This window comes from Xenopus laevis, chromosome 7L (genome assembly GCF_017654675.1).
Source record: "Xenopus laevis strain J_2021 chromosome 7L, Xenopus_laevis_v10.1, whole genome shotgun sequence".
Lineage (NCBI taxonomy): Eukaryota > Metazoa > Chordata > Amphibia > Anura > Pipidae > Xenopus > Xenopus laevis.
The window spans coordinates 97,616,431-97,631,052 of NC_054383.1; the positions used below are offsets into that span (position 1 = coordinate 97,616,431).

Below are 14,622 nucleotides of genomic sequence, written 5' to 3' on the forward strand. Positions count from 1 at the left end.
AAGTGGTAGCGTGGCCGAGCGGTCTAAGGCGCTGGATTTAGGCTCCAGTCTCTCTGGAGGCGTGGGTTCGAATCCCACCGCTGCCATGAGTTCTTTTACTCAAGTCAACTAGATTTCATGTCTGGGTGTCCCACTAGGTGGCAGTCAATGTCCTTGTAAACTATCAAGGTTATTTATGATAGATTTGTATAAAGTGCTATAGCATTACACATTAAACGTTTAAGCATTTTCTGCTATAAAGAAATATCACTTTCATGTGCTAGTGATTGAGTGATGCCAAATGGCTAGACTCTTTTTCACGTGCCACTCATAAAGTGTTGCCACATTGCTGATATTGTACCAACCTGACTGGTGCCAACCCAATGACGATACCTGGTGGCATAAATAATGACTTTTTAGAAGAAAACAGATGAAACATGGCCACATTGCTGCTACTTCTTAGGATAGGACTCCACAGACGATTCCGGCACGATCTGACACGCTGCGCAAAAAAACAGGCGCCACGTCGGATGCGACGGAAATAAGGTAAGTAATGCTATTGTCGGATCGTGTCGCATTGTTGATGTAACACGACACGACTGTCGGATGCAGACGTTGCGTCGCATCAACGATGCGACACGATCCGACAATAGAATTACTTACCTTATTTCCGTTGCATCCAGCGTGATGCCTGGGTTTTTGCGCAATGCGTTGGATCGTGCTGGAATCGTCCGTGGCATCCTGCCCTAACTCACTCTTCCAGACAGCAGGTGATATTGTGTTAGTACAATGGCTGGGGGGCGTTGGTGCACAGATTTCCACTTTTTCCATGGGGTCCAAAGTTCCTGAGCCTGGACAGTCATGCTCATGGCCTCATTAAAATGATAAGAGAATGATAATGCAAGTTAGTTAGTCCTGTGGACAGAGATTCTAGTGGAATGAGTGACTGATTTCCCTCCCCCGATTGACCCAACCTATGCTGTAAGGCTAGCTGATAACAAACAGTTAATAGGCAAGTTTCATTCACAAGAGCACTAACAGCAGTGTTCAAGTATTAACAAACTCACAGCCGAAATAGCTCAGTTGGGAGAGCGTTAGACTGAAGATCTAAAGGTCCCTGGTTCGATCCCGGGTTTCGGCAGTGTTTTTCTGCCACTTTACAAAATTGTTGTAAGGGAAATTTCTGAAAATCTCTTGTTTATTAATACATGGAATAACAATAGCTTAGTACTTAAAAAAAAAATTTAGAGATGTTTTTAAAAAGACAGAAATAATAATGTACTATAAATGAATAATAAATCATTATGTATTTCAAGCTCCTTCCACAAGCCCCATTAATAAAATAATCAGCTGAACTTTAATAAAGACATACTGTATAATATATTTTTTTTATATAGTATTACAGAAATGGCTGATAGGAGAATGAGAGAGGCACAGTTGTTGCAGAACTAGTTCTGGACTATCTATTAACACCTTCCACCAATGCAGTGAGCACGGGTTCCGCTGAGGTATTTCCTTTATGGCTGCTTAAGAATTAAAATGTTTTAGCCTGCTCTAAGTATTATAAGTATATTATTATATATATATATGGACTCAACAATGGCTAGGGCCGCCATCTTGCTCCTATTAGATTCCAGCAGATAATTCAGAGTGGCAAAAATAAGGAGGGGACACAGAAAAAAAGTTTGGGTAGAACTAGGGAGTGTTACTGTGGCACAAATGATGGGTATGCCATATATATAGTTATAGATGATTAGGAGATAAATATTATAGACTAGTCTCACCATGTACTACAGTGTATGAAGGCACAATCTTTTAATATATTCAGCAACCAACAAAGTACAGAAATCTCTTCCCTTTATCTTAAAAGACAGTTGTCAGAAGTGGGATTCGAACCCACGCCTCCAGAGGAGACTGCGACCTGAACGCAGCGCCTTAGACCGCTCGGCCATCCTGACTAACATACGGTGGCTCCGGCACAGCTTTAATCTGACAGATTGTGCCTGTTGGGCACTTTTTCTGGCACATAGTCATTTTTGGCAGCATAGCGAAACTAAATCATGCCTAATTGCTGGTTTCAATTACAATTCATTCACATTAACTGTATGACAGTGTCACATTCCACATATATTATATATCAGAGGGATGACATTCCAGTCCTGCCCCACACCCACTGAAAGCTTTACAGGATTAGCATTAAGCAAAGACCATGCCACATTATCTCCATCCTAATCACCACCAGGCACATTCTAATAAGAACAAAAGCAGAGGTGGGGGATTCAAATAGAGTATAAAAGTATCTGTAAACGCCTTTTGACCACATGTTGCAATAAATAATCCTTTCTTCTGCCATATATTCCAATAAAGGCATTTGGAGACTTGAAGTCTATAGTGTGTATGTCTTATATATGTCTGATATATGATATAGTACACAGAGCATGTTAGGTTGAAAAAAGACACATCCATCAAGTTCAGCCTTTATGGTTTTTGTTCTTTTCCGATCAGTTTGGCTACACAGATCTTACTGGTGCATGTGCAGTTTAAGGTAATCCTGTAGTATCTTCAATTGCACATGTTACAGCAAGCTCAGTGTCACCAAAATGATTGAAAAAGTACAAGAAGTTTCAGAAGATGGAGCCTGCTAGCTCCACTGCCCATTTCTGCTTGTATAGGTCAGCTTTCTGATCTCTCTGTACAGACTATGAGCAAATTTAGGGGGCTGTTCTTGCTGAATTGTGCTTAGTACAGGGAATACCTATGCTGCCGTAGTTTTCTGGTATATCTCTGTGCAGACTATGAGCAAACTTAGGTGCCGTTCCTGCTGAATTGTGCTTAGTACAGGGGAATGGCTATGCTGCCATAGTAGTTCTCAAATGCTGCCTCTCTTCATTCAATGCAGCGCAGGCCTGGCCAGCACACGGGTTAAGCCCTGCTGTAACTCAATCTGACAGGTTGCACAGACTCTACATCTAAATAAACAAACCCAGGCTTCTCTTACAGCATCTGCAGCTCAGCTCAGGATCGTCACCATCTCTGCGAAGCTCTGAGAGCAGTGGCATAAAGAAGGCAGCCAGTGCAATGAGGGGGCCCTTATACCACTCTAATGAAAGCTCTTTCCCCCAGTCCCACTTCTCTTCCCCGCACAGAAGAAAAAGAAAAAAGATACCGCCCTGGGGGAGGGCTTCAGATCAGTTTGTCAGATAACTGTTACTGCACGCAGAGGGGAACACTAGTGAGGGGGAAAAAAAAGCACGTCCTTCCTTTTGCATACTAAAGTTTAACTCCACAAAGCGGCCCTTTTAGCAATAAATGGAGCAGCCCTTCGGGCATTTGCCTGAAAGGACAGATTGTCAGTCCCGGCCTGGGTGCCAGGCACTAACCTCTTCTGACGCCTTCTCCTAGTTCAGGCCCTTGTGTCCTTAAAGGAGAACTAAACCCTAAAAATGAATAGGGCATGTTTTATATACTGAACTTATTGCACCAGCCTAAAGTTTCAGCTTGTCAATAGCAACAATGATCCAGGACTTTAAACTTGTCACAGGGGGTTGAAATGTGTCTGCGACACTCACATGCTCAGTGGGCTCTGAGCAGCTGTTGATTCTGATGCTAGCTGCACTGGTTTCTGTGCTGCCATGTAGTAATCATCCATATTAATTACCAATCAGCCTTATATTGTGACATTTATATTCTATGTGTACTGTATATTGTGAGTGGGTCCCTAAGCTCAGTAACTGACAGCAGCATGAAGCATGTGCGGTAAATCAGCAAGAAAGAAGATGGGGAGCTACTGGGGCATCTTCAAAGACACAGATCTTTACTGCTAAAGGACTGTGGTTGCCTTGGGCTGGTACAGAAGCCCAAAACATAATGTATAACATTTCTAGCCTACTTATTTAGTTTAACTTTTCTTGTCCTTTAAGTTGTGGCTGCTTCTTTCTGAAAACCGAGTGTGCACTCTTCTGTGCATGCGCGAACATCGGGGGACGATGCAGTCAGCTGGGTTGCCTTGGGCGCCCGGCCGACTTGGCCCGGCACTGCGGTATAGCATGATTTCTGGTTGGCTCCTCAACAACCTATGACATAAAATTGTCCTAAGTTTATAAACTTGTTCCAATCAATATCTGTGTAATTAAAATCCCCCATTACCATCGCTTACCCAAACTAGCAGCCTTTTCTATTTGCAACTGGGGCTTAGTCTCTTCCTCTACAGATAAATGAGGGGGTCTATAGCATACCCCTACAATAAATTTGCTGGACTCTTTACAATCTTTTTTTTCCAATGCCCCTGTGCCTCTGAAACAAAGAACAACCTTCTATATGAACTGCCCAGTTATGTGACTCATTCAGCCATGTTTCGGTAATACCAATTACGTCACATTTCCCCTTGAGTGGCAGTAGCTCCATCTCTCCCATTTTATCAGTCAGACTTCTTGCATTTGCAAAAAGTGGTGGAACAACTGTGTGCCGTGCCTCTTGCAAAAATTGTTTTTGAAAATCCTGTGAGCACAGCAGCCCCTAGTAGGCCCTCCCACAATCCACCTGCGACTGCTGCCTCCTGGCCGCTTGTGCCATAGTTGGTAAGAGCAGCTGGAGAGAGGAGAATGCCTAGAACTACAGAAGAAGCAGACCCAGCAATCCAGGCTGCCCCACGACCACGGGGTCTTCTTCCACTATTGTTACACCACTGTATGCAAACATCTTTTAATACGGGTACCAACTTGTACATTTTGTTTCTAAAACTTGTGGTCCTCCCTGCCATTATCTATACCAGGGGTCTCCAAACTTTTGGCTCGCCGGGCCACATTGGAAAAAGAAAAATTGTCTGGGGCCACACATGAAATACACAAACATGATTGATTTGTAAAAGTAAAGGAAATACACAGAAAAGAACTACAATGCCAGTTGGATAACTAGATGGAGCTGTACATTGGAATATGGGACACTTGGATATTAAATAGACTTATTATTATTTTATTACTACTAACTGGGCAAAGGACAGAGTCCCCGCTCCTCCTATATCCTTTGCGACATGGCGTTTCCAAGGGAACCAATCGTTTCAAGCTGGGCCACATGATCTATACCCTAAGCCAAGCCTCCACCCCCCCATTCTCCCTTACTATGCCCATTAACTTATATAACATGGTTACCAAATCGCCAATCACAGTGCTTTTGTTGGTTCCCAGCTCTTTTAATATTTAAATGTGGCTTAGGGGTAAAAAAAATGTTGGGGACCCCTAGTCTAAAGAGTTTGGCTGCAGATGTGACATACGGTATATCCTGGTTGACCTCAGATCTCTGGATGACTTGTATAGCAGTTTATGTCAAGCGATTAGGTGTAACGACAATGTTTCCTGGAGCCCCAAAACATTGTGTTATCTTATGTCACTTGCTCTAGGACAAGTTCACAGAGGACAATTTCAAGCATTTCACTGTCCAGGCAATAAGTGTAGAGCAGAGATCCCCAACCAGTAGCTCATGAGTAACATGTTGCTCTCCAACTTCTTGGATGTTGCTCCCAGCGGCCTCAAAGCAGGTTCTTATTTTTGAATCCCAGGTGTGGAGGCAAGTTTTAGTTGTATAAAAACCAGGTGCACTGCCAAACAGGTCCTAAATGCAGGTTGACAATTCACAGAGGGGCTACCAAATGGCCAATCACAGCCCTTATTTGGCACCTCAAGAACATTTTTCATGCTAGTGTTGCTCCCCAACTCCTTTTACTTCTGAATGTTGCTCACTGGTTCAAAAGGTTGGGGATCCCTGGTGTAGAGGACCCACTCACTAATCCTATGCCCTTGCAAGAACCTATTCTCTAAAGAACACAATCCCAACTTTGACTTGGTTTAAGTCTTTCATTCTTTTTACCAGGTTAGTTGCACATCTCTGCACTCACTGCACCTTTAGAGTGATCCAGCAGGTTTTCCAAGGGAGTCGTTTTGATCTTTTAGAACAGAGGGGCACAGATCATCAATCAAAACTGATTGTGTAACGAGTTCTAGTCAGGCATGCCCTGGCATGATTATTGCTGTTGAAGTGGGAAATTGCAAGAAAGATGAATGGTCAGGTAACAGGAGGAAGTCTGCTAGCAGTGATCTCTGCAGCCAGGATTTACTGACAAACCAGCCTGACTCAGAATGTGAAGCCAACAAAGCCAGGGATTGCAGTAATATATTAGCATTACCTATTGAGTAATCGAATATGGTGCTTTACAATGAGAGTATTACACCACAGATCAGAAATAGTTGTATAGCATACATTGCATTATGTGTTTTAATAAGTGCCCTATAAACAATGTTGTAAATGGCACCCAGAGAAGGTGCAGCCACTAAGATGCTCTGTCATCAGTAGTGTTAAGTTTATATGTCTATATTCGCTTATATTTGCATCTAAAGAATGTTACAGTATATAATAACATCCATTAATGGGATTAAAATCTGTCAGCATAGAATGAAGTGTAACAGATAAAGCAAGGTGCATGCCTACTGGATGTAGTCTATGCAAGTAGTGCTTTCATGTGTGGACAGATGTTTATATCTCATTTACTACATTATCCACTTCTCTTCTTGGTTTGAGTAATTCAACTGGCGTATATTTTATAAGAAATAAACATGAATTGGTTTTGTTGTTGATGCTAATGTTTGTTTACGTGTTTGATGCCAAAGCTTCCCCCCACCCGTTCCTTATAAATGAAGTTCTACTGAATGGAGGCAACACTTTATTTATCAGGGGGCACATAAGACTCCAATTTGAGTGTTCCCACCCTCCCAATTTAATGTCCCATCCTTCAATTTAAAGAAACAAGCTGCATAAAACAATAATTTAGTAATATACAAACAAGGGCTGGTATGCTTGTACGACAGGGCTGAATTTCAGGCCCAGCCCAGCCAAGCACTGTAAATCATTAGTACTATATAATTATCTTTATTATCATTGCGCATTGCATCACAAACATCGTTTGTTTCCCAATGTGAAATTTTTGTGGGTTATAATATTAAATAAGGGGTTCTATCTGCAATGCAACATATATGGTTTGTGGCAGATACCAACCAGAAAGGCAGCACAGCACAGTGGGGCAGCCCATATCAACCACAAAATCTGGAATTGAGTGAACAATCTGTTTTTTTTTTTTTAAATAATTTTGGGGAATTAGTTTCAATAAAGAAATCTTCTAAGTACATTTTTCATCTATTACAAACCAAAAATGATGAAGATAGGATTCACTGCCAATTGTTTTAGGGGAAACATAGATTTGTATTTACAAGTGATAGAATGTTATGAGCTAAGATAATGGTTGGCCTGGTACAAAGTGATTTTAGCTGAACTGTCTAACCATGGCTCAGTGTTTGGACAGACTATTTATGATCCATCCAGCTGCAGTCAGTCTGTCCAAAGAAAAAACGCAAGTGCAAATGGGGAAGTCATGGGCTGACCCAGAAATGATTGAGGTTGTGGGACAAAATCAGAGAGGCCAAAGAAATTGACTGCTGGGGACAAAACACCAGATACTGGAGAACAAAAACATATTTAAACTGAATACAAAAATGCGGCCTCCACTTATATTCCTGACAGTATACATTACTATATGCAGTAAAATCAACAGTCCTCAACTTCTTCTCAATTGAGCTTAGTCATTATCAAACCCCCAGACACCATACAATTTCAGAAATCAGCATTAAAGTTCACTCATGTTTTCTACACAACATGTTTGGGATCCATTGATCCTTCATCAAGCACCTGATGAAGGATCAGTGGATCCGAAACATGTTGTGCAGAAAAAATATAAACACTTAATTTATATGGTTCTCCAGAGTGAAGTTTAATGCTGATTTCTGAAATTGAACGGTTTTGACGGGCCATGACTCTGTGGAGAGGAACCTTTTAATTAGGGATGCACCGAATCCAGGATACGGTTTGGGATTCGGTCAGGATTGGGCCTTTTTCGGCAGGATTCGTCAGAATCCTTCTACCCAGCCGAACCCGAATTTGCCAATTCAAATTAGGGACAATTTGAGAAATCATGTGACTTTATCACAAAGCAAGGAAGTAAAAAATGTTTTCCCCTTGCCACCCCTAATTTGCATATGCGGATTCGGTATTCGGCCAAATCTTTTGTGAAGGATTCGGGGCTTCGCCGAATCCAAAATAGTGGATCACTACTTTTAATGGGCTAATACTGCGAGAGGATATGACCAGAAGTGTGTATATTAACCATACAATTGAAACATCACCTCCAAAAGTATAACACATAGTTACAGTACATAGTTAAGTTCGGTTGAAATAGATCAAAGTCCATCAAGTTCAATCCCTCTAAATGAACCCCAGTTTAGTTCCACAAGTGATTTTTTAGAATGTAAAAGCCTTTATTCACAACATGGGCTAAGACTACACTGTCAAAAAAATTTCAAGCCACAGGTAGCATGCAATTAGGACAAACACTAAGGAGTGGATTTATGACTGTTTAAGACTTTCGGCATGAGCAATCGTGAAGTAAACCCCGCCTAAGTTAAGGAACTCAAACAGGGTTTCGGGGGGACCTTGTTAGTTGAAGTATTATTTCCATAACGGGCTTTGTTAAAAAGTTTAGCAGCGTTTCGGTGTACAAATCTGCAATTTTTGTCTATTACAGGTAGCTTCGGACTAGGGGGTTGAGGGTCCGGACACACCGGGGCTGCCTCATCAAGGACCCACACATACCCCCTGTAGGGTTGCCACCTTTTAAAAAAAAAAAATTACCGGCCACTGGTGGGGCAGAAAAAAGTGCCGCAAAAGGGGTGGAGCCACGGGGAACGCGTCACAAAGGGGCGGGGCCACCACCCCACCACCCGAAGACGACGAAAATGTAAGTTTTCATCGGCGGCAGGGGATTTTGTAAATGTTTTTACAAATTACCGGCTAGGCCGGTAAAATACTGGCTGGGTGGCAACCCTAAAACCCTGGCACCCCACCATCACCTCCACGGGCCCCCCACTCCAACCGCAAGTCCCTTCAGTCCCCCTTTCCCCCCTGCTGGCGCGTACCTTCTTAGCTTTTTGTGCAGACGCGATATGGGTCGGCGGAAGTCAGGGAGCAGTGCACAGTTTGGAGCAGCCGTGGGGGGCGGGTCTGGGCTGGTGGGGCTTTTCCCAGTGTCTCGCCGGTTCAGTCCGACCCTGATTACAGGTATATGTATAGTGGCCTGCCAAACTCAATCTATATCCATGTAGTATAGATATTTAAGAATGAGGCATGTTTGTAAATTTAATCTTTTGATGTCCAATGTTGGCTAGTGCATGGGCAGATGTAGAAGTGAAGAAGTGAATGTTCTAATCATTCATGAGCAGAAAGGCAGAAGTAACGTGTGTGTGGTCCCTCGTATGCTCAGAGTCTGTGCGCCAATGGCAGATTGCGTGAAAATGGTCAGGTCACATACTTACTTAGTAGCACACTATTTCCTTTTCTCAAACTAATGATTTAATTCTGATTTTTAAAGTGGACCTGTCACCCAGACATAAAAATCTGTATAATAAAAGTCCTTGGTTTTACATGAAACCAAAATTCTTTTTTTATATTTCAATAATTTTTATTCAATTTTACAGAATACACAGGATATACATTGGCAGTCGTCAACAAAGGAGAAAAGCTTTGAGTACAAGTATACATCGTACATATCAAAAACTGTGATATGTGTACATATATCTTTAACTATTTTAAATGACCATAGGTAAAGCACCATCTGTTAATATTACATTCTTACAACATAATTGACAACAATCAATGTACACCCAGAAACCATTAGCTCAAATAGTTAAACAATTCACTAAAAACAATAAAGACATACCTATGGATAGTCCTATCTGCCTCAAATTTTACTCGAGAAGAACAATAGGGTAAATATCAAATGCTAAGCAGAACTAAGTGGCAATCCGGCCCGTAACGATATTCCAACCATGGAGACCACATTTTTAAAAAATCTGCTATGTAACTGCTCATTTTTTCTTGGGTCATTATCCAAACTACCTTCTGTTTCGTGCGTGACATCAATAGAAATCAGTTTAGTTTTCCATGCTTTTGCAATGGTTCTTTTAACTGCTGTCATAATTACGATAAGCAATTGGAATTAGTGTGAGTTTGTTTTTATATTTTTTATATAACAATGGTGTACTCGGAATTTTAGGGACTAGCACATGGAAAATTGAATACAACATGGTAAAAATTCTAATCCAGAACCTTTTTGCATATGGGCATTCCCACCAGATATGGAACATGGTTCCCACCTGGCCACAGGATCCGCAGTTGGGGCAAATTTGGCAATACGGGCTGGAACTAAATACCATCTAAATAAGACTTTGTAGTTGGTTTCCAGGAGGGATACATTTTTAGAAGATCTCATAACATTGTTATTGACTGCCAATCTTCTTTGTCAAAGTGACCCTTAATATCTTTCTGCCAAGCCACAGTATAAGACAATTGTGCAAGTTCTATATCATCATAGAAGTTGTTACAAAATTCTTTTTTTAATTAAAGCATTCATATCTGTTGTAATCTCATTTAAAAATCTCAGCTGTCAATCAAATATTGTCTGCCCCTCCTAAGCCTTAGGCATAGAGGCAGGGCAGGCAATTACTTACCCTTTCCATTCAGCACTTCCTAGATGTCACTGCTCTCCCCACATTCCCCTCTCTCTTTACCAGTTAATTGTGTAGCCAGTGCATGGGGATGGATATCAGAGCCCCCATTGTGGTGCACAAAAAAGATTTTGAGATTCTGCAAAGTTTGCCTTAAAGGAACAGTTCTGTATAAAAATAAAAACTGCTTAAATAGATAGGATGTGTAAAATAAAAAATGTTTCTATTATAGTTAGGCAAAAATGTAATGTAGAAAGGCTGGAGTGACTAGATGTCTAACATATTAGCCAAAATCGAACTTCTTGCTTTTCAGCTCTGTAACTCTGAGCTAGTCAGCGACTTGAAGGGGGGCCACATGGGACATAACTGTTCAGTGAGTTTGCAATTGATCCTCAAAATTCAGCTCAGATTCCAAAACAACAGATATGACCCATGTGGCCCCTCTCAAGTAACTGATTGGTTACTGCCTGGTAATCTGTGGAAACCAGAGAGCTGCAAAGCAGGAAGTAGTGTTCTGTTTTGTTATGTTAGACATCCAGTCTGTCCAGCCTTTATACATTACATTTTTGGCTAACTGACTATATTAGAAACATTTTTTTATTTTGCACAGCCTATTTTCCCAGTTTTTATTTTTATACTGAACAATTCCTTTAATAAAAGTGTTCACAAAATGGCTCCTGCCTACTTGCTATAATTATGAATTCCCAGACTGAAGGAAACAAGATTCAAATAATTTATATAGTGTATTTAAAGTTTATTTTGCTTGACAACTTGATAAAATAGGATTTGGAATATTTTTTTTAGATGACAAGTCCCCTTTAATATTTGCAAGATTTAATTTACAAAAATTAAAGTTTTTAATCGGTGACAGTTGAGATCATTTTTTAATGTGTAGCATAGGGCAGGCAGAGTATGGCAGACACAAGGACCATAGGGCAGGCATAGTATGGCACACACAGGGAACATTGGGAAGGTAGAGTATGGCACACACAGGGAAGGCATAATACAACAATAGACAGGGAAACCTATCAGGACCCACTCCGGATGTCCTGAACAGTTCATACTGTGCTACATACAGTGACACAATACTGGTGCCCCTCCAGCAGTTTGTATAAGGTGTGAACAAAGGGCACTTTCAGTTTGGGTCTGAGGTGTGAATAGTACAGGGCTTTAGGGGTGTGAATAATAGATGTGTTACAGGTGTGAACAATGCAGGTTATTCTAGTCTGAATTTGAGGAGTAAACAATGCAGGGGCCAATTAATCTTAGTATTGATACCTTTTAAATCTTACACAAGGTAAGCAGTCACAGCAGGCAGACTTTCGTGTAGGGGGCCACAAAAGGGGGGTTGCGGGCCACCAGTTGGACAGCACTGTACTAAAGCAAAAAATATGGTGTAGTGTGCAAGGGGAACCCAGTATTTTACATATGGTTAGAGTTCCTGTAAATTTTCATATGCAAATGTTTGTATATGTTTTATTCAATTCCCCTTACAATCTCATTTTAACTCTCGCCAAACTACTGCGAGACTTTCTTTAATCTGGTTACAAGAATAGCATATTTACCATAATTTTAACCATTGTTTTATTTATTTATATATATATATATATATATATATATATATATATATATATATATATATATATATATATATATATATATATATATATATATATATATATATAAAACTTGTATTTTTCCATGGTAGCGACACCAACGACTTTTTGCAGTTAATAGATAGTATTCAATGTGAAAAACTTGACTTTTACTTTGTAACCATGGACGTTAAAAGTCTATACACCTGCATCCCCCTTGTTCAAGGTTTGGCAGCAGTGAGAGATCTGCTGAGTAACTGTGACGGATACGTAGGCCCACCCATTGAATTTATAATATCACTCCTGGAATATATTTTATATAACAATTTTTCAAGTTTGAAGACCAGTTTTACATTCAATTGTCGGGGACAGCAATGGGATCGAATGTAGCGCCTACCTATGCTAATATATATATGTACCAATATGAAAGTGAGCACTTGTTGTGTCACCCGTTGTTTCGTCGTTTTGGAGCATATTATAGGCGCTACTTGATGACTTGTTCTTCATATGCTACGGCACCACTGAGGATTTAATCTCCTTCACTAATGATCTCAATTTATTGCCGTCTGCGGTCAAATTGACCTTAAGTTATGACAATACAACAATGCATTATCTGGATGTCACAGTGTACAAGGATGTGCCTAATAAAAAACTTTAAACAAAAATCTATCAGAAACTAACAGAAACACTTTGCTTCACTATAAGAGCAGTCACCCCAAACACTTGGTGCATTCTCTCCCCAGATCGCAGATGTTGCGAGTAGCTAAAATCACGAGTGATCTTGAGGAATGGAAGAAAGCATTGCAGGCCATGTCGGCACGCTTCCTGGGGAGGGGATTCCCCAATGAAATTATTGTACAAGCCAGGGAGTGGGCCCTAAATTTGGATAGAGCCACCTTATTGCAAGCTAAAATGCAGGTTCAAGATAGGAATCAGGATGACTTGTTCTATATAAACACATATGGGCCATGTTCTTCTTTAATTAAGAAATCTCTCTTACAGCACTGGCCTTTGGTCAGCACTGATCCGGATATGTCTAAGCTTGTGAACAAGAAACTTCGTTTTGGATACAAACGCAATAGAAACTTGAGGGAACTACTGACACCCGCAGACCCGGCAAATAAGTATGTACACTCAACAGGATGGAGTACAGTAAAACCAGGCGTTTATAAATGTAATAACTGTGATGTGCAACACACCAAGGGGCAGATTTACTTAGGGTCAAATATCGAGGGCTAATTAACCCTCGATATTCGACTGCCAAATGTAAATCCTTCGAATATCGAAGTCGAAGGATTTACCGCAATTCGAACGATTTTTGTTCGACCAAAAAATGCTTAGGAAGCCTTCCCCATAGGCTAACATTGACCTCGGTAGCTTTTAGGTGGTGAACTAGGGGGTCGAAGTTTTTTCTTAAAGAGACAGTACTTCGACTATCGAATGCTCGAATAGTCGAACGATTTTTAGTCGAATCGTTCGATTCGAAGTCGTAGTCGAAGGTCGAAGTAGCCCATTCGATGGTCGAAGTAGCCAAAAAAAACATTCAAAGTTTAACCTGAATGTGGTATACATTATTAAATGCCTGTGTGGCCTGCTGTATTGGGGCAAGACCACAAGACAACTGAGGGACAGAATCAGCATGCATAGGTCAACGATACAGTCGGCACTGGATACTAACTATGACAATAAAAAGGTGAAATAGGATATATCTAAACAACCCATTGCTCAGCATTGGCTGAAAGCGAAACACCCAAATTAAATGCATGCCCATTGATTTGGTAAAGAATCCACGGAGGGGTGGAGATGTTGACGGCATTCTGTTACAGAAAGAAGCATTCTGGACATTCGAATTAGGGTGTGTTGCCCCTAAAGGACTAAACTCTACCCTTCAGTTTAATGGGTACTTGGATAGGAGATAAAACTTTGGTGCCTTAAGATAATGAAATATAACTATTACTATACTTTTAACTTTTTAAAAAATTTGAAACAATGTTTTGAAATAAATAATATGTTGCAATATATTAGATAGAAATGAGTGTTTTGGTTAGTGATGTAACTCAGCAACAGATTATATTTCTTGCTAAACAAGTTAGAAATTAGAAATACATATGGTTTGGAATATCCTGTAGGTGACATTTAAGTATAGTTTTATAGATTTTAAGGTTTTTCAACCTAATCACTATTTTAAGCACGCAGCACTTTATATACATTTATATATTACTTAATCAAAATGTTTTTTTTATAAATTAGTGGTTATTATATTTGATGTTTTAAGAATATTTTCACTGCTGCTGTCTGAATGGCCATACAAAGAGTTAAATTTGCACATGTTGATACAGGCACAGTCACGTGATGTGGGTGGAGGGTATTTAATTGGTTTCCTATGTATGTAATTAATATCACCTTGATAAAGGTCCCAAGAGGGACCGAAATGTCGGTTTTACCAT

The 14,622-nt window shown here is 40.4% G+C and overlaps 3 non-coding genes across 3 annotated transcripts; 2 read left to right on the top strand and 1 right to left on the bottom strand.

Annotated features, from left to right (window-relative positions):
* Positions 1-4: 4 nt before the first annotated feature.
* trnal-uag lies at positions 5-86 on the top strand. The gene has a single exon. It is a non-coding gene; the product is annotated as a tRNA-Leu (tRNA).
* A 961-nt stretch (positions 87-1,047) lies between these two features.
* On the top strand, positions 1,048-1,120 carry trnaf-gaa. Its single transcript has one exon. It is a non-coding gene; the product is annotated as a tRNA-Phe (tRNA).
* A 734-nt stretch (positions 1,121-1,854) lies between these two features.
* Positions 1,855-1,937, bottom strand: trnal-cag. The gene has a single exon. It is a non-coding gene; the product is annotated as a tRNA-Leu (tRNA).
* Positions 1,938-14,622: the final 12,685 nt, after the last annotated feature.